The sequence below is a fragment of the Colius striatus genome, chromosome 16 (genome assembly GCF_028858725.1).
Source record: "Colius striatus isolate bColStr4 chromosome 16, bColStr4.1.hap1, whole genome shotgun sequence".
Classification (NCBI taxonomy): Eukaryota; Metazoa; Chordata; class Aves; order Coliiformes; family Coliidae; genus Colius; species Colius striatus.
The window spans coordinates 9,836,184-9,854,558 of NC_084774.1; positions in this window are offsets into that span (position 1 = coordinate 9,836,184).

The window sequence follows — 18,375 nt, forward strand, 5'->3', positions numbered from 1 at the left end:
AGAGTGCTGGAGAAAGGAAGAACAATCTGAGAGAGGGAGAGGGAAAAGGTTTTGAGAGAAGGGGACAAATGCTGGGGAAGATGGAACAAAAGAAAAGGAAAGGAATAAGGGGGAGGGCAGACAGGCAAGAGAAAATGAGACTGCAGAGTGCTGAAGACAGGCAAAAGGCTGCATGGTGAGGGATGAGAGGACCCCCCCAGTTCAGCCCAGTGAGTACATCTGGATGGAGCTGACATCTTTTTGATGCTCAGCCCAGTCCACAGGTAGAATCAGGGTGACAGGTATTTTTAATGACCTGATGTTCCAAAGCTCTGCATTGGCATACAGAGGACAGAGTTTTATTCCTGTATTTTCCTAGGGAAAGCCACAGCCCTCTTGTCTTCTAAAACACCATCTCTGCCCAAAGCAGGGATGTAGCAAGACATCTTCCCTCCTCAGGCTCATGGCAGGGCTGGAAGAAAACCCCTTTGGGGCAGCTCAGCCCCCTCAGAAATGACAGGAGGTTTATTTCACACAGGAAACTTCTTTCCCTACATGTTTTCATGGTGTCTAGGATGGCTAAGCCCTGCCTTTCAGCTGTTAAGACATAAATAAAGGGAGGTGTTTCTCCCTTATCTGCATGTTCCCAAGTACCCTGCAACAGCCTTATCACCTGCTCTATTATGCAACAGCATAGAGCTGTGATTTGGTACTGAATTAAAATGAGATTCCTGGATTGTGTATGAAATGATCACTTGAAGCTAAAAGCCTGGATGAAAAGTAGGGGACCAGGGAGGGTGGTGTGCCACTCAACGAGGCAACACCCAAGGTCAGTAAATCAATGACCATCCAGGAGACAGAAAAGAACCTGAACACCACAAAGTCTCTCTGACATTCAGATCTTAAACAGTCTTTTGGCATGGCTCCAGTGACACAAATAAAGGGTTTCATTCCCAGCAGCATGCTGGATGTCTCTCCTTTCAGCACCTGGACAATTCCTCTCCCTGCAGTTGAAGCAGCTTTCATAATCCATCATTATACTTGCTTGAGCTTCTTGCCCATCCCTCACCCATGCCAGCACTCCCAGCAACGTGGGCCTCACATTTCACATCCCTCAGATGTGTCCTTCCCTTCACAGGACTTACTTACCCTCAGGTTTTTGTCCATGGCATGTCAGCACCATAAATTATTGCTGAGCCCAGCAGCTCTCTCTTCCACCTTCAATGCTGCACAGCTCCAACTTGCATCTGACAACTAAAGACGTGTAAGAATCCACTGCTGCCTTTTGTTGTTTGCCAAGAGTTGAAATGTTTGATTGACATGAGTTCTGTCTGACAAGTCTATGTATTTAAAACCCCAGCCTGCCTGCCCTCTGCTAAGAATAACTCCCATTGACATCAGCCCTGGTAATTGTATGTGAAAATGAATCCAAATATCCCCCCCTCCCCAAAAAATATCAAGAGCAGCAGAGAGAGTGTTTGCAGGGATCTGTAGAGCCAGCCAGGTAAAGCACATGGGGGGTTTATTGTCCAGATGCATGTTGTTATGTAAAATGGGTGCAACTCCTTCATATCCCGTGGGAACATGATTCAGAAGCTTGTATCACTGCACCAAGGCTCAAATGTGTCATACCATTCAATGTGATTAACCATCTTCCCCAAATCAAGTCATTTCAACTCATTTTAGCCATTTTTCAGCGTGACTGTTGGGAGAAAAGGAGTTATATTAAGGAACAGTTAACCATGAGGGAAGAGGAGGAAACATCTTCATTTGGCATCAGAACAAATTAACTGCCCACTAAATGGCAAAGGCTCAAGTGGGCTCTGCTGGCCTCTGACACCTGTGGTCAGGGCACAGCCAGCTCTCCAAGGGCTGTGGGTTTTTGCTGATCACACAGCAGTGTTAGAGAAAGTGATGCTGACCTGCAGATAACATTGTTTGGAACAAAGCCAAGGGGGTCCTACTCAGGCTGCTCCAGGCTTTGGTTGGCTTTTTACCCTCTCCACTTCTCCCATTATATTGGTTTCTTTCTGTCTGAAGGAAGAGCAAACCTTGTTATCCTACTGCCAAGATGAGAAGTGCAAAGCTTGTGCCAGTCCAGGTGAGAGGGAAAGCCTGTTGTTGCAGCAAACCCCACGCTGGGATGATGCTTCATGATGAGAGCCAGAGAACAGACCCAAATGAATGAAAACTGTAGCTGCACTTGCAGCTAGAACAGCAGCCTGCTCTGCTTCCCTGCTTTCTTTGGCCTTCATCAAAGTAAAGATCTTGTCAATGGTTAAGACATGAGCACCTGAGAGCAACCATAACCTTGATTTTCCAGAGTGAAGAATGATAACTGATGAATACTTGAGCAGGGGACACTTAATTGAGAATAACAACCTTGTTTCAGCCATCAATCAAAGAGTCAGTTTACAATGGACTCAACAGTGCCCTGATCTGCAGTCACAGGAGGGAAATCCTGGATGAATTAGTCCTGTTAGGTTTCCAAAAGTAACACAAGAGGTATAAAAACAGGGATGTACAAGAATTGTCAGTGTTGCTGTGCAGAGGAGCTCACTTCACTTTCCTATCCATTGACAGATGGATAGGAGATAGGCAGATGAACACAGGGGACACCAGGGACCTGCACAAGGTAATGAAAAGCAGATTTGGGGTTGTTTCCTCTCTCCTCATGCACATGCTTCTCTTCTCTGTGCCTCCCCAAGTGCATCTCTAAGCCTGCAGTAACTCACCACTGCCCAAACACTGCTAGAAAGGTTTGGGGATACATAACCCCCTGCACTCTCTCCTCCCTCCAACCACTCCTGCACATCTTGAAAGAGAACATGGCATAAATTGGAAGCAAAAGGAGTTTGGGGAGAGCATGCAGGCCACAGCTAATGACACCACTCAGCCCCTAAATGGCTGTCACTCCCTACAGAATTAGTCCTGACAAGGAGCCATTATCCCTGCAGTAAACAGGCAGGGAGTGTGCAGCAGGCTGGCAGGGCTGAGAAGTGCTCTCAACTTCATTCCTTTGATGGTGCTGCTGAAAAGCAGCCTGATGTTTGCCACCTTGATAACAAACAGCAAAAGCAATGGTAATTTCCCCTTTCTGGTAGCAACCCCCCAATTCTAACTTCACACTGAGCCACAAGCACAGGGCTTCAAAGTCTGTTCTTTCCTGCCATAATTTCCCCCATTTCTTAGGAGTGTGACCTGTTTCTTTTCATGTAGCCCATCACTAGAAACCAAAGTGCTTTCACCTGGGTGCCTGTCCCTCTTTCAGGGTTTCAGGCTGCCCTGACCCCACCAGAGAAGAGGCACCTGCAGCTCTGTGAATTCATCACCTTCCTCCTTGTTTGGTTTACAATGAACAGAAAATATTGGTGAGGACAGGTTTTAGGGGGAAAAGCTTCTAGAAAAGAGAAGGCAAAGTCCTCAAGCTAGGTACCATCTACTCAGGACTCAGAAAACAGAAGATCCACGGTGTTGGACTTCCACTCCTCAGCTTTTTCCTGTCTTCATTTCACGCCTTCACAACTGTTGTCCCCCATGAAATTTCCATTCTCCACTATTTATCCTTTCTCTTTTTTCTCTTCTCAGCTGAAAAGTTAAGAGAACAGAGCTCAGGCTTCTGCCTGGCTGCTAATATGTTGAATAAAAGAACATGAATATATGTTAAGAGCAGATATTTGAGTTTTCAGCCAACATTTACCCCCTCCTTATGGAAACAGCTTGTCTCTAGCAGCAACCACTCCCTTCCCAGTCACCTGGTTTCTATTAATCCACACTCTTCAGGTGCTTGCTTACAGGGGCTCAGTGCCCACTGTGCCTTTGCATCATTCAGGACAAGTTCAGCTGGTCCTGGGGAGGTAGCTGCTGTTTCCCTTGCTTTTCCTACTTGGTGAGTGACCAACACTTCAATTGTGTTTTTTTCTTCCTGAATGACAAAAAGGATGAAGTAATTGGATTGTTTTTTTCTTACCTCTGCTTGTGAGGAAGCAGTAGCCTGGCTGTTTTGTGGATATTCTCTGTAATTGTGTGGGTGCTGGGGAAATCTCCCCCTGCTGCAGGTGGGGCTTTTTCCTGGCTTGGAGGTTCTGTGTTATTGCTCTGAAGCAGGTCTTGCACAGGGATGTTATTGCTCTGAAGCAGGTCTTGCACAGGGATGATCCTCTTGTGAGGAAGATCTCTTTAAATCCACTCCAGACTAAGTATGGATGTGGGTTTGCCCAGGGAGAGGCTGGGAAGTGTTTCAGCTCATTGTTTCCATTATTAGTTCGTTAGCTATGTAATTTGCAGCATAGAATCACAGAATGGTAGGAGTTAGAAGGGGCCTTTAGAGATCATCTAGTCCAACCCCCCTGCAGAAGCAGATTCACCCACTGTCCCTGTCCTGCCTGAGTTACTTCTAGATCACAGCACATTGTGTTTAAAAGCATCTAAATAAAAGATGTTTCTCTTCTCTGTGAGGAGAGCAGCTGACCTCTGAGAGATGAAAAATGTCCTTTATTTGGGGTCTGTTCTTGGTCACTTGTAACTTTAAATTTCATGAGGAAGGGAGCAGATGAGCCAGTTGCCATCCATCACCTGCTGTTTCTCCTGCTGAGCTTGTGGAACTGATCAATCAAGCCATCAGAGACAGCCTTAATCTATTGCTGGCAGCTGATTGCAGTTTAAGGCCTGGGCTCTGACAAAGTGGGGGTTAAACTGTTCCATGTTTTGCAGTATTGTCTGTGCTGGAATGTCAAAGGGGATCAGCCCCAAGTGTGGTTAGCTGATTTTAAGACCTAGTTTTAGCTAGAAGCAGGAGTTGTGTTGTCCTCTTGAACTCCTGAGAAGCCTCTTGGGAAGAGGTGAACTGGACTTTGGAACTTGCTTCCACTTTGTTCTCCATCCCATTTGATACCTTTTGAAGTTCCCTGTTGCTGTCCCTCATTGAGGTTCTGGTGTCCCTCCCAGTGTGGGGGGAAATGGTTTTGCATTCATTTATCCATCTCTTTATGCACAAACCACACTGTGTTCAGACATACAGATATGGATGGGCTGTCTGTACAAGTATATGGGCTCTTTCAAGTCAGGCTTCCAAAGGTGTCTGTTGGAAAATAAGAAGTCTTTATGGGAAGCTGCAAACCTGTCATTTCTGGTGACAGTCAAGTTCTGTTGATTTAACCTATTTCCTCTGCTGGCTTTCAAGTCTTATCCTGAAGAAAACATTATGCCAATGCATTACCATTTATTCACAACTTGGACTTTAAAGGAAATGATCATCCAGGAGCTGCTTTCCCCCCCCTCCCCCTTTCAGATCCTCAGAACATTTAAATAGCCTTTTTCTGCCTTCCTCACAAAGCCAGTTAAGCACTAGCTGACTCAATGCATGAGCAGAGATATCTAATTTTGTTCCAGCTTTTAAACCTCTCCTTGTCAACAAATGATTGGAGCATCTCTGCAAAGTGTACTGTCACTTGTCTGCCATCTGTCACATGTCACTCTGTGTCACTCTTTCTCTCTTATTCCCCAAGGAGGAATGGCAATTGCTGATTTACATTTCATGTTTTTCTTTACAAAGGAAAATCCTGTTGGGATACAAATGAATTTTGTGCCCCTCACTCAACTTCAGGGAGGGGATGAACTGTTCTCTTCCAGGCACTGTGTAATTCCTTCCTGCTGCCACATTCTGCTTGTCTTGGGGCTTTTAATTATCTCTTAAATGGTTTGTTTTTAAGCAGCCATGCCTTCTGCTCGAGTCAAAGCAAAGCAAGAGTAAACAATTTCAGCAAAACCACTGCTTGTTTGTTGGTACTGGTGGGAAGAGGCTCCAGTGGAATCAAAGGGCTGGGGATAAGATTAAATTAGAAGGGAGAAACATAATTCCTGGATTCTAGGACAGCCTCAGACTCACAACATTTTCTTTTGGGGGAATAAAAAAGGGAAGGTATTTTTAAATCTCCCATGACAAACCATTTCCAATTAGCTCTCATTTGCTGTGGGGTAAGAGCTTGCATATGGGCAGAGCAGAGCAGCTGACGTGTTCAGACAGAGAGAGACAGAATTAAGGGACCCTTTTGATTTTAAATCTAAGGAAGGAGGGAGGGAAGAGATCTCTACTGCTGTGGATTTCAATTGCTCCTTTTACATAGCCCCTGTCTGCCCAGCTGAGGAATCTGTATGGTAGAGAAATAACTAGTGAAAGGCTGGTTTTCTATCCATGGAAAATTATTGTTAAGAGCTCCTGTTCAGCAGTTTTTGGCTCAAGAAGCACAATGATGGTCTCTGACCTTCCCTTCTCCTTGGATGCTCCTGCTGAGCTTCCCCTCCTCTGGCTCAGAGCCTTGAGGGATGAGTAGTGCTAAAAGGGAAGCATCCCTGTGGGTTGTATCAGAGAGGCAAAAAGAGGCCAAATTTAGAGAGGTGGTTAGAAACCTGTTTGAAACTCCCCCTGCTCTTATTTACCTGCAAATGTGTGAGGCAGTGGAGGAGTCTCAGGTGGAGAGAATGCTCTTGCAGAGAGGGTACCTGGCTGCAACAAGCACAGAGGAGGAAAGCAGGGCTGCTGGTGGCTGGCAGTGGATTTTCTCTCTTTAAGGGGCAGGGGGAAGTTTGGGAGCATCCAGAAATTTTCATCACAGTCTATACTTTGCTCTCAAAGGAAGATTTATGCATTTCAGATGGGAAGAAAGCTTGGAGACAGCAAGCAAATAACCCAATTTGCAAGTTGTAATAGTCTCCACTTGCATCACTCCTGCTCTCAAGCTCTGGAGAGACTTCAACTGATGTGTAGTATTTTCACTCTGGCTTAGAAAAGATGATGGTTTCAAGATGTAATTAAAAGTAACACTTGTATTGATTTATGAAGCTTCCCTGTTGCACGTGGCAGAGCTTGCACCAGACTGCTGATACAGAGCAAATAAGGCTGCCCCAGCTTTGGGGAAAGCCTTGGCTTAGATCAGCAGCTCTGCCTGTGGTTACACAGGTGGAATGTGCACTTAGAGCCCTTCTACCCCTGCCTCAGACATCTGCTTTTGTTGGAAAACATCAATCTGTCTCCTGTTAAAATGCCACTAAGAGAGGCTTAGGCTGTGGGAGAGAAAACCAGGAGCTCTGGTAACCTTCAGTTGATGGGATTCACCAGGAAAGAGCCACCCAATGCCCCTCTGCTGCCCTTCTCAAAGTGTTTTTCTACTAAACCATGACAGAAACTCCAAGTGATTAGAGCAATAGGACTTTTGAGCTGAGCCTTTCAGTGAAAACAGGTACAAGATGAAACAGCAGATGAATGATTTTAACAGAGAGGTGTAAGACATTGCCTGGAGGAGCCCTGCTGATGCCATTCCCTTATTTTCCCTGTGCTTGTGATGAAGTGCTGCTTCCAAAAAAGAGGTGACAGACTACTTTCCCCTCTGGATTCCTGTTACAAACGAGATCCAGCTGAAGCTGCCTTTGATTCAAACACCCTTGCAGAAGGAACGTTGGGGAGCTGTGCTTCAGCTAATTAAACTTTCAGCAGTTCACCTTTGTGAGAGCTTAATTATCTGGGATACTGCCCTGTCTATATTTATCTTGTGTGTCTTCCAGAGATGCATGTCAAAAAGAGGTTTGATTTGGGGGTTGTGTAACCACAAGTGTGCACAAGCTTGTCTCCTCACCTCCCTGGAAGGATAGGTGGTGAGTAGAGGTCAATTGCTGAGGGTTATCTTTTTCACATGGAGCCTGAATATCCAAGGCACCTGTATGTGTTCAGAGACATGAGTCCCATAGTTGTAACCAGAGTTGCCTTGTGAAATGTGTCCCATGCTTTGAGTGCTACAATTGCAGAAGCAAAGCTCTTGTGTGTGCAGAGCTACATATACCCCCTCTGCTAATATTTGCATCAGGAGCACAAAACCCAACTTTGGTAAATGATCTTTGCTTCCAAAGCACATGCACTGTGTCTTAAATAAAGTACAAAAGCCACTGGAGTCCCACATCATCCCTCTGCAGAGCACATGCCCTGCAGCAGCTTTCATTCTTGCCTGGATTTCTTGAGATGTTAAACTCATCCTTCCCTCCCTCTCCTCCCTGCCTGTGGTGGTTGTTCAGCCTTTCTCACATGGGAATGTAGGTGCTGGTTTCCAGTGCAGGTGAGGCAGGCACAGCCTTTACTGAGGGCAATGTGTAATGCTGGGTAGGTGAGAGAGGGGGAAATTGAGATGATGCTGAGATTTGCTTTCATGGTTGGTTTGCTTGTGAATTCTTAACCTCTTTTTTTTTCAACTGTAGCTGCAAATATCAGGTTTACAACCATATAATATAGGAAGGAGGCTCAAAGGAGACTTTATCACCCTCTGCCACTCCCTGACAGGAGGCTGCAGTCAGGTGTGATCAGTCTCTTCTTCCAAGTAACAAGTGATAAGACAAGAGGAAAGGGGCTCAAGTTGCCCCAGGGGAGGTTGAGGTTGGAGCTGAGGCAGAACTGTTTCCCTGAGAGGGGTGTCAGCCCCTGTGCCAGGCTGCCCAGGGAGCTGGGGGAGTGCCCAGCCCTGGAGGGATCCCAAAGCCGTGGAGCTGAGGGCTGTGGGTCAGTGCTGGGCTGGGCAGGGTGAGGACAGGACTGGGACTCCAGGAGCTTCAAGGGCTTTTCCAACCCAAATGATTCTGATTCTCTCTTTTATGGCTCCATAACCTGTGATTTTAAAGGGAAGGCATTTCAGAAGCCAGACTCACGAATGTTTGGCTTAAAGTTTTATTCATGTGTAGCATTTTCTCAGGCAGATATCACTACAGTCCTTCAAACAGCAGATGGCCCAGTGTTTGTGTGAAGGTCAGGTCACCCCTCACATGTATCCCATGAAAAGTCATTGCCCTTCCCTATAAAACTTCAAAAAATCCTGTCAGAGCCTCAGCACACAGCAATTCCAGACAAGAATTGCTTTCCAAGTACATATATCACTGCCTTTCCCTAATACTATCTTGGGGAATACCTGTGAGCAGTCCCTAACAAGGCAATAAATATTCAGCAGGGCTCTGGGATGACTTCTAATTACCTCTAATTAGCCTTACAAAGCCTCCCCTGTGCACACTTAACCAGTTCAGATTTTTCTGGTTGTTATAGTTTTTCCTCCTCTAAAGGCCAGCTCTCAGGTCCTTTTGCACATGGCATCACACTCAGCATCCTCAACATCCAGAAGAACAAATCCTTTCCAGAAGAAAGGAGGTGATAAATTACATAGGAGCCTGAGGGAATGGGACTGTCCTGCTGGAGAGGTGCAGGAGTGCCAGATCTGGGAACTGCAGGGAACTCAGGCTGCTTTCCAGCTAGGTTTGCTCACAGAGCCAGTCTTTTGAACCAAATATCCCTCAACAATTCACTTCCATGAATTCCAGAGCTCCTTCACTAGTGGGAGAAGAAAAACTATCAAACACCAGCAACAAAAAGCCTCCATTCCTGGAATGTGAGCTTTCAAATCTAGAAAGTTACCCACAATTCCAGTAAACATCATTTTACAGAGCACAACAAGCAATGCCAAAGTGTGGCCAGATGTTGGGTTTTCTAAGCTTGCTTCTCCTCTGTAAGGATGCAGCAGTGGCAGAAGGCTGCACAGTGATGCTGAAGAGCTGCCACTGCCAGGTCTCAGGGTTAGGTGACAGGGCTTGTCATGTCTCATCCACAGCCTGAACCCCCATCTAAACAAGTATCTAAGATTTGTTTTCCTCAGAGCTGTAAAAAGCCTTAGTCAAGAAGTGTAGGCTCCCTGTAGGTTGAGGCAAATCAGAGTTGAAAAGAACAGATCTCTGGTTTTTGGAGCAAGACTCATGTTTGTGGACTCTTCTGTTTCTATGTTAAGTGGTCAGCACACTTTTTCCTTGCACAAAGCAAAGCTCAGCTTGATGATTTGAGTCTTCATTAAGGACAAATATGAGAAAACTCTCTCTGGCAGAAAGGAGTCTCCAGAGGAGCCACTTCTGGAGGTGTTTGAATGGAGAGTGCAGGAGGGCTCTCAGGCCCTGGCAGCACAGCCTTTTATATTGACTATATAGAGCTGATTGATTTTTTTCTTCCCCACTCTGTGCTGTGTGGAGTTGTCTGTCTGATTTCCATTTTACAACTCTGATGCTGAAGGAGTTTATATGTTTGTTACATGTACCTAAGCTGTAGGATCAAATTCAACTACTCCCACATGGCAGCAGCTCTGCACCCACCAAATCTTCCATCCCACAAGATGGGTGCAATCTGTGATTTCCATGTTCTGCTCTTCCAAGAGCCTGATTTGCTTCCCCTGCCAGGAATGAGATGACTGAGACTATTTAAGACTTGCAAATAGTCTGTTATGAGCACCCTTTGGACAGGCAGTGAGGATAACTTGCCCATGCCCGTCTTTTCCTCCTCTACACAAATTTGACTTCTCCCTGCAGCTCACACATTAGTCAGCAGCTCTCTGACTGCTCTGAAATACTCTCACTGGGATTACAAGAAGAATGATGTTAGCACGAGCCTTGCTACTGGCAATAAGGGGGTTTGTTAGTTGCTGCTCATTCACCCACAGCTATTTGTGTGTGAAATAGTCTGGGGAATCCTTTTTCATTTCTCTTCTAGTCCATCATAACAAAATTTGAAAGAATGGCTCAACTCTGACTCCTGATGGTCCTGAGGACATCAAGGGAAGTAAAGCAGACAAGTAGACACAGGTCTAGTTGTCTCAAGGCACAGGTTATTGGTTTGGTTTTTGAAGATAGTCTACAAAAAAGAAATATTCCAGTGTCCATTCCTCCAAATCACAACCCCCAGCCCCCTCTGAAGGTTTTCCATTGACACAGATGGGTGAAGGTGGTTGATCGTGGGTGTGGGTATCCCACACGAGGGTTTCAAACCCCTGGAGCAAGAGGTTATTAAGACCAAGAGTTTTGTTCTGTAGAGGAAAGAGCCACTTGATTTTTGAAACCTGGAGGCCAGGGCTGGGAATGGTTTTCCATTCAGAGATGAATGCCTGATCTTAAACTCACTTCCCATTGGAAATACACTACAGGAGATCAAACAGAGGAATATTTTATCCCCTTAGAGAATAAACTTTCTATGTCTATTGCTCAGTGTAGAAAATGTCTTCTTCCTGTTGAGCAGTGAAATGAAAAAGACATGACTATCTCCTTTTGCCAAGAGCATTTCCAGCCTGAGCCAGCCCAAAGGCACAACTTGGTATTTTCAAGTGTCAATCAAAAATGCTTTCCCTTCAGCTGGTGCAGGGTCCAACAATGGGCCATATGGGACATGAGTCCATGCCAAATGAAGAAGAATTGAATCAGGACTAAAATATGTCAAAGTATCTTCATGCTGATTCCAAGCTCTACAGTTACAAGGATGGGAGGAGACTTGTAGCTTTGCCAGCCCAGTCATCTTCACTGGCAAAACAAGCAGCAGCTCAGGTATAAATATCCCAGCACTTCAGGCCTCATCCTGCCACTAAAGATCCAGAAAATGTGACAAAAAAGATTGTTTTTGCAAAAAATAGCTGAGTTCTTAAATAGCATCAGACTGCTGTGGATTTCTGACAATACTTGGATGGGCATGGTCCAGATCCCCAAGGATATTCAGGCACTGGAAGTGTTTGTGTTCCTCTGCTCAGGCTGAGCAATGTGCAGTGCTGTGAGGAACTGCTGTGCAAATACACTCCCTGCACCTGAATCTGGACCCAAGTGAAGGCTGGTGTGGTGTTAATATGAGAACACACTTGAACAATATGAAAGCACCTTTGCAAGCAGGCAAAGAGGCTGTGATTTCAGGGGCAGATAGTTTAGTTTTAGGGAAACAGTGGGAAATGGGTGCCTCTGAAATCCTTCCTCCTTCATCAAATAAACCCTTGTGATTCAGAAAACTGTGGTAGTAACAGATGGCTGATGGTTCTTTTCATGTAGGCCAGTCAGCAGGAAAATAACAGAATCATGTGTCTTAATGAGCAGAAAGGGTATGTGAGCCTGAAGGTACCAGTAATGTGGGAGGTGGATGCAGACAGATCAAGTTGTACCTTCCTGGTTATCAAAAGACTTATCTATTGCCACAAAAACAGATGTGAAGGGGTAAATAAATTCAGACTATTATGGGTTGCTTTTTACTGGAGCTCCTGGACTGCCCCATTTCCACATCCCTGGGTGCACTTTGGAGAGACACAATGCCCTGATCAGGTACCAGTACAGTGAGGGTGGCCACAGCTTGTCTGGCAGCATCAGAAGCTGATGCTCTGAACCTCCTTTTTCTTTCTCTTTTAATTTTGATTGCAGAATTTCTAGCAGGTACCAAAGGTTATCTCCACTGGCTTGTTTATCCAGACAGGATGATAGATCTCAACAACTCCCAATTCCAGAGGTTTCCTCCTCTTTGACAGTACTTCTGAGGATTCACATCCTGAGACTGTCAGCTGTGTGTGAATAGATGCAGTCAGTAATGAGGACAGTCATGGGAAAACAAGAAGCTGGAACAGATCTGTCATTGCAACATCTACTGCAGGAAGCTTTTGGACAGAGCCTAAGGAAGTATATATACTTTTATTTCTTCATCCTAGCTCTTCCAAACTGAAGAGGGACAAAATGCTGTTGAATTCTGGATATCACCAGAACCCAGCATTTCAGGGTTGCTTCAGAAGCTGTGGGAAAGCTGCCCTTATTTCCTGCACAGGCAAGGCAGGACCTCAGTGCCAACGAGTGTGAGCCAGTCACTACTCAACTATAATTGAGATTTAAGAGCTATCATTTCCTATTGGTTAACCAAGGAAATATTTATGGCCAAAGCCTGGTGCCAAGCACAATATTTATGACCAAGTTTTTAGCACTGACTGCACTTTTTAATGCTGATTTTTGCTCAGAGGACACAGATCACATTCACACATTGATGTGGGCATGAAACTGAAGCCCAAACTCATCAAGCCAGAGCTTGGAGCAGGGTCTGTCTCTGGCAAATCTCCTTCTTGCCTTCACTACAGCATTGGTGAGAGCACATGAAGTAGACATCAGAAGACCTGGATTGCTCTGCTCTACATGCCTGGCTAAAATGTTCTCTGCTCAGGCTGCTAATTCCTGGCATGGGTGTTGTTCTTGATAGTGTCTATATACCAGGATCAGGGGCCCTCCTGAGCTCCACTGAGTTAACCAGGGGGTGGCTGCAGAAGCTCCCAGCTCCTGCTCTCCAGCTGGATGCACCACTGAGCCCCTGACATTCATAGCCTGGGACATTGAGCAGATTTATTACCCTGCACAGTAATACATCAGACCAGAAGCTCAGGGGAGGTTGTAACCTATTCAGCCACCACATCTGGCTAATTACACTGTGACTCTCACCAAGCCTTGCTCTGCTTGTAGCACGCAGTGCCCTTGGACAGGTTTGTGCTGGTTTGGAAGAGGTGATCTGTAGTCAGTGCTGATGATGGAGAGAAAAGAGAAAGGGTTTGTCAGTCAGTCAACTCCAGATTTCTTTAGCAGATAAACTGGGCAGCATTTGCCCTCTAGTGAGGAAGGACAAGAGCCTAATTTAGATCTACAAAGCTGAGCAATGAAACCAAAGCCATCCTTGGAGAACAAACTTGTCTGCAGAGACATGTTTCTGTTCTGTAATCTAAAAATCCATTGCCTTGGGTCTCAAGAGATGCAAAAACTTCCTCCTTGTTCTTTGCAGGCTTTTCACCATGAACTCTGGCATTTCCAAATAAGATGTAAAGGTTTATCTGGTTTGTAACATGAGGTCTTTAATGGCTATAGAGCTGGAAAACTTAATGAGACCATAACTTGCTGCTTTGCACCCTTTCCATTTTCAGTGTTTGATTCGCTTTGTTTTGGCATAGCCAGAATCACAAATCCTCTTGTTGCTTTATTAACCATGAACCTTAGTCCAAAATTCCCAGGATATATCTGAGTGAGGAACAGAAAAAGGAGGAATTCAGAGAAGAAATGTCTGGATTAGTGCATTTTGCTGACATCAGGCAACACCTTGAGTTAATGTTTGAAGAAACAGATCATCAGCATGGTACAGAGCTGTAGAGGAGATAGAGGTGGGAACCAGCCAGGATCAAAGATGGTGAGAGAATTCCCTCTGCTCCCATCAGCACAAACTGTCCAGGGGTAAATACAACTGGATGCTCCCCAGAGCTTCACGATGGAGCTAATCCTGCAAGGTGCTGAGCCCCCTTAACTCCCAGCTCAGTAATGCATGTGAAGTTCAAGGCAACACAATAGGTTAATGCATTAGGGCTCTTGTGCTTCGATTCCAATCTCAATCAGCTCTCAGAGAGGAGGTTGCATTCACCACCCTGCCCTGCTGTGAAGTGTGTAAATTATCTGCTCCATTGAGCATCTCCACGTGGCTGGAACTGGGGGGGCTGCCCAGGGTCAGGGCTGTGCTGTTTTGACTGGAGGGAATGTGTCTGTGGTAGCCCTGAGTACTCAGGGCTGGGCTGCCAGGCAAGGGGCTGCCAGTTTTGTCTGCTCACTGTATGCACTTTGTGATGAAAACTAATCTAGAAAGGAATCACATGCAGCTTTGGAGCATCTCACATCAGATGTATTGCTCATCACCAACACAAAGCTGCTTTCTCACTGTAGGTGCTATAACTACTGTAAAGCCATGACCCAGCCTTTGTCCTCAGTCTCATCAGTGCCACGAGGATGCTGCAGGAAATAATAAGAGGCTACAGTAGTTTTGTATGGTTGGAAGCTCATCTCCACAGCCAGCTTCCAAGAAGGAAAAAGAAGGGAGAAACCTGAGTTTCAGAACCACATCTACTGCTTTAGAAAGAAATCATTACTCCACTTGCTTTTTCTCTGCTGTTTTTACTCCCATGCAGGGGTGTCAGCTTCCCTACATGGCCAAAAGTCTCTTCCAGAGTAAAAATGTTTAATTTAGTTAGAAATGTCTTTCACAACCTTCTGGTGCTTTGCAGCCAATCTGAAAGAAATCTGAATAAATCAGAGTCACTCTGGTGAGGCCAGCAGGTCCTTGCAGACTTCCCCAGGGGCAGAGGGAGCTTGCTCTTCTGAGAAACAGCCTCTCACATCTCTCTGCTCTGCACATTTCACTGCAAAGATATCTCTCCCCTTTCAGTGTTGATTTTCTTCCTACTGCTTTTGCTCCAGCTGCAGTCTCTGTTGTTGATGATGAAGCAGTGAGGAAGAGGAGAGAGAAATCTTTAGCATAGGGATGGGGACAAGGGAAAAAATAGAAGCAGACCACCTTTGAATGTGAAGGTGATGTTTCTGAAGCCTCCCATTAACTAGCTTTGTCCCCTGTGTCATGCCCAAGCAGGGAATAAGGAGATATCGTTATTATGTCCCACCTCTTCAGATTCAAACATCCAGAGGACATTTTACAACATAAACAGAGGCTGAGGGCTCACCCTCAAGAGCTGGCAGTGCCATCCAAGGCAAAATCACAGAGAGAGAGGGCAAATTCAAAGAAAACATGCTGTCCTGGGGCTCCCCATGTGTGCAGTGTGCCTCTGCCTACTTCAGCAGCTGAATTTTTCCTGCATTGAGGTGGTGATGGCAGGATGGGGGCTTAGGCACAGTTCACATGCAACACCTGCCTCTCAGGGACCTTCAGCCCCCTTCTGCCAGTGCCTTTGATAAGACAAAAGTTATTTGTGAAAGGGCTGAAATGGGGAGGAGCTCTGCAGGAGTGCAGAATGCAAGGCAATGGTTTCAAGAGTTACCAGATCCTTGCAGAATCCTAGCATCCCAATAAATGAAGCACTTGAACCTGAGCTTGGTACTGTCTTGCCCTTATTCCAAGGACAAGTCTGAGATTTCATTGAAAGCCTTGAGGGAAACACTGCCTTAGATCTGTTTAGTTCAATCTACAGCTTTCAATAGCTGGGGTGTTTGCATTCAGCTTTGGTGAACATCTGGATTACCCAGACCATCCATGTCTTTCTCAGACAAAGGAAGATAATCATAATGAGGAGGCTCAGAGAATCAGGCTGGAGTTGCAGCTTTCTCCCACAATGAAAAAATCATTCAAGCCTTTAAATGGCATCTTTTGTCCCAGTCTGAGTCCCCTGCACACGTGCCTGTGGAAGGCACTGCCTCCCAAACACACACAGGAGCTGATGGAGATTTCGTTATGGCCCAGTGATGCAGAAAGAAACTGGCACTGAGATGTAACAAGGTCACTTCAAGGCACAGAACCCTCTGTAAAATATGCTCATCCCTCACATCATAGAAAAACAGAGGCAGGGGGGTGAGAGATAAACCTTTCATTTACAGGAACTAGTGATTTATGACTGATTTCCAAAGGAAGGAAATCCTTTTTTAATCAACATTATTTATAGGGTTAATCCAAAGGCTGGATTTGCTCCTTTGCTTTGCCAGCATGGAAACCAAGGCAAGGGGAAGATGGATGGGGTTTGTCCATGGGGTTTGAAGCAGGTCTGCACAGGAGAGCCTGTAGTCAAGGATGCCTGTGTTATTTATGGCCAAGGGAATAACTGAGCTTGGATCCCTTGCGTTTGGTTTCCCAACATGTGACCTGTGCAGAGCACCAGCCTCCTTGAAAAAACTGCCCCTAGGAATTCCTGTTTCCCACCAGGAGCCTTTGGCAGTTTGTAAGATTCATTGTACTTGGTGCTTGTTGCTGGAAACCAGATGAGCTGAAAGCCAGGATTGCCTCAGTTAAGGGAGGAAGAGGAGCAGAGCAGCACACAAACTGCACTGACATCCCTCTCCCTCCAGACTTCACAGAGCAAAAAGGGTTTTAAAGTAAAAGGTTTTTCTGGTTGCTGCAGATGGGTGTTTGGGAATGTGTGGTTGCAGTGTGTGTGTGAGTGATGCTGATTTTACCCTGATGTGGAATGATGGCCCTTTTGCTGCCCTATTGCTGGCTGTTGGAAGGTGCTCAGTGCTGCACAGGACCTGGCTCTCAGGCTGTAACCCACATCTCAGCTTTAAATTCATTAGATCTCACATCTGCTGTCATTCAATCAGTGCAGGATGGTTCCCTGGAATGAGCAGCCTGGATTTTTATAGCATGTCACAGGTACTCAGGTGCTGCAGTGAGGGTCAGGACACCCAAAGCAAGGCAGGAACACCCTGCAGGACTCCAGACACCCAGTGCAAAAAATGGTGGGGTTTGTCATTTGAAAGGCTGACAACTGTTGAAGAAGAGATAAGAAAAGACAAAATGAGTTTGGTGTTAAACTGATGTTATTTATAATCTCACTACAGACCTAATTTCTCTAGTGGCTTTAATCCTTCCCATTTTCAGCCAGCAATCTATTCTATTGCAAGATGTTTGAGATGCTTTGGGAGTAGGGCAATTATAATACATAAAATATGTAGCTAGCATTATTAAAACAGGCTTTGATTAATTTTTGCAGCTGGCAACAGCACCTCTGCCTGAAAGAGAAATCCATTTGCAGTCCATGTGGATGCAACTGTGTTAATGTCAAAGCCAGCTTGAAAATGAAATGGAGAGGGCTCTACCCTGCCTCCTGTGTGAGGAATCAAGGATCTGAGATGAAGGGCTGGAGTGATAATTCTCTACTAACACAAGGAATTCTCTTTTGCTTCACAAAAAGTCTTCATGACCTCAGCAGAGTTATTTGGGGTGTGTTGAAGGTACACCCAGGTATATTGATTGTTCAAGTAACCTCTGGTCTCAGTCTCCCCTTTGATTTGCATATTGCCTGTGGGCAGAGCCTAAGACTGTGTTTGTACAGCACCAAGCACAGCACATCCCTGTTCTCATGGGCAGCTTCATCAGCCCAATAACTGTTGACAGCAAAGCTACACGTCCAGGCCAGGACTGTCTCTCAGGTTAATTACCCTGTTAGTCTACAAGAGTGATTCTGAAAACCATTTGGACGAGATTAAACAGACAGCTTTTGTTAATTAGGAACTGTTTGGGCTTCAGGTGCAATAAGGGTCCCAGATGGCCCCTTAGCCCTCACCTCTGGCTGCAGCTGGTGGCTGCATCTCTCCCTTTATTTCTCATGCTCAAACTTTTGCTGCCTGCAGCCCGTTCGCTGGAGCACGCAGATTCTCTCCTCCTCCTAAGCAGGAGGTGGGCAGGTCTAACTACATTAAATATACAAACATACTGAGCTCCCTCTCTGCTCCACCGAGGGCTGGTGTGGGCATTGGTGGCCCATGAGCAGCAAAATCTGAGCTAAGGCTACCCAAAGGGCTGGGGGAAGGGTGATAACAGCAGCAGCAACAAATAAACCCAGCAGGCAAACCGCCCCGTAGGAAAGGAGAGAGGAGCAAGCAGGAGAGCTCAGGAGGAGGCTGAGCCTTTCAGGTCTCTTTACAGGAGCTTTCTGCAGCCCTTGCACTTCTCTTGCAAATAGATGTGCATCAGTGTCCCAGGGAAGAGCATCTCCCTGGGAGGAAGAGCTGGAAATCAGTCAGAAGAGGAAAGAAAAACCAAACAGAAGAGGAAAGAAAAAACAAACAGAAGAG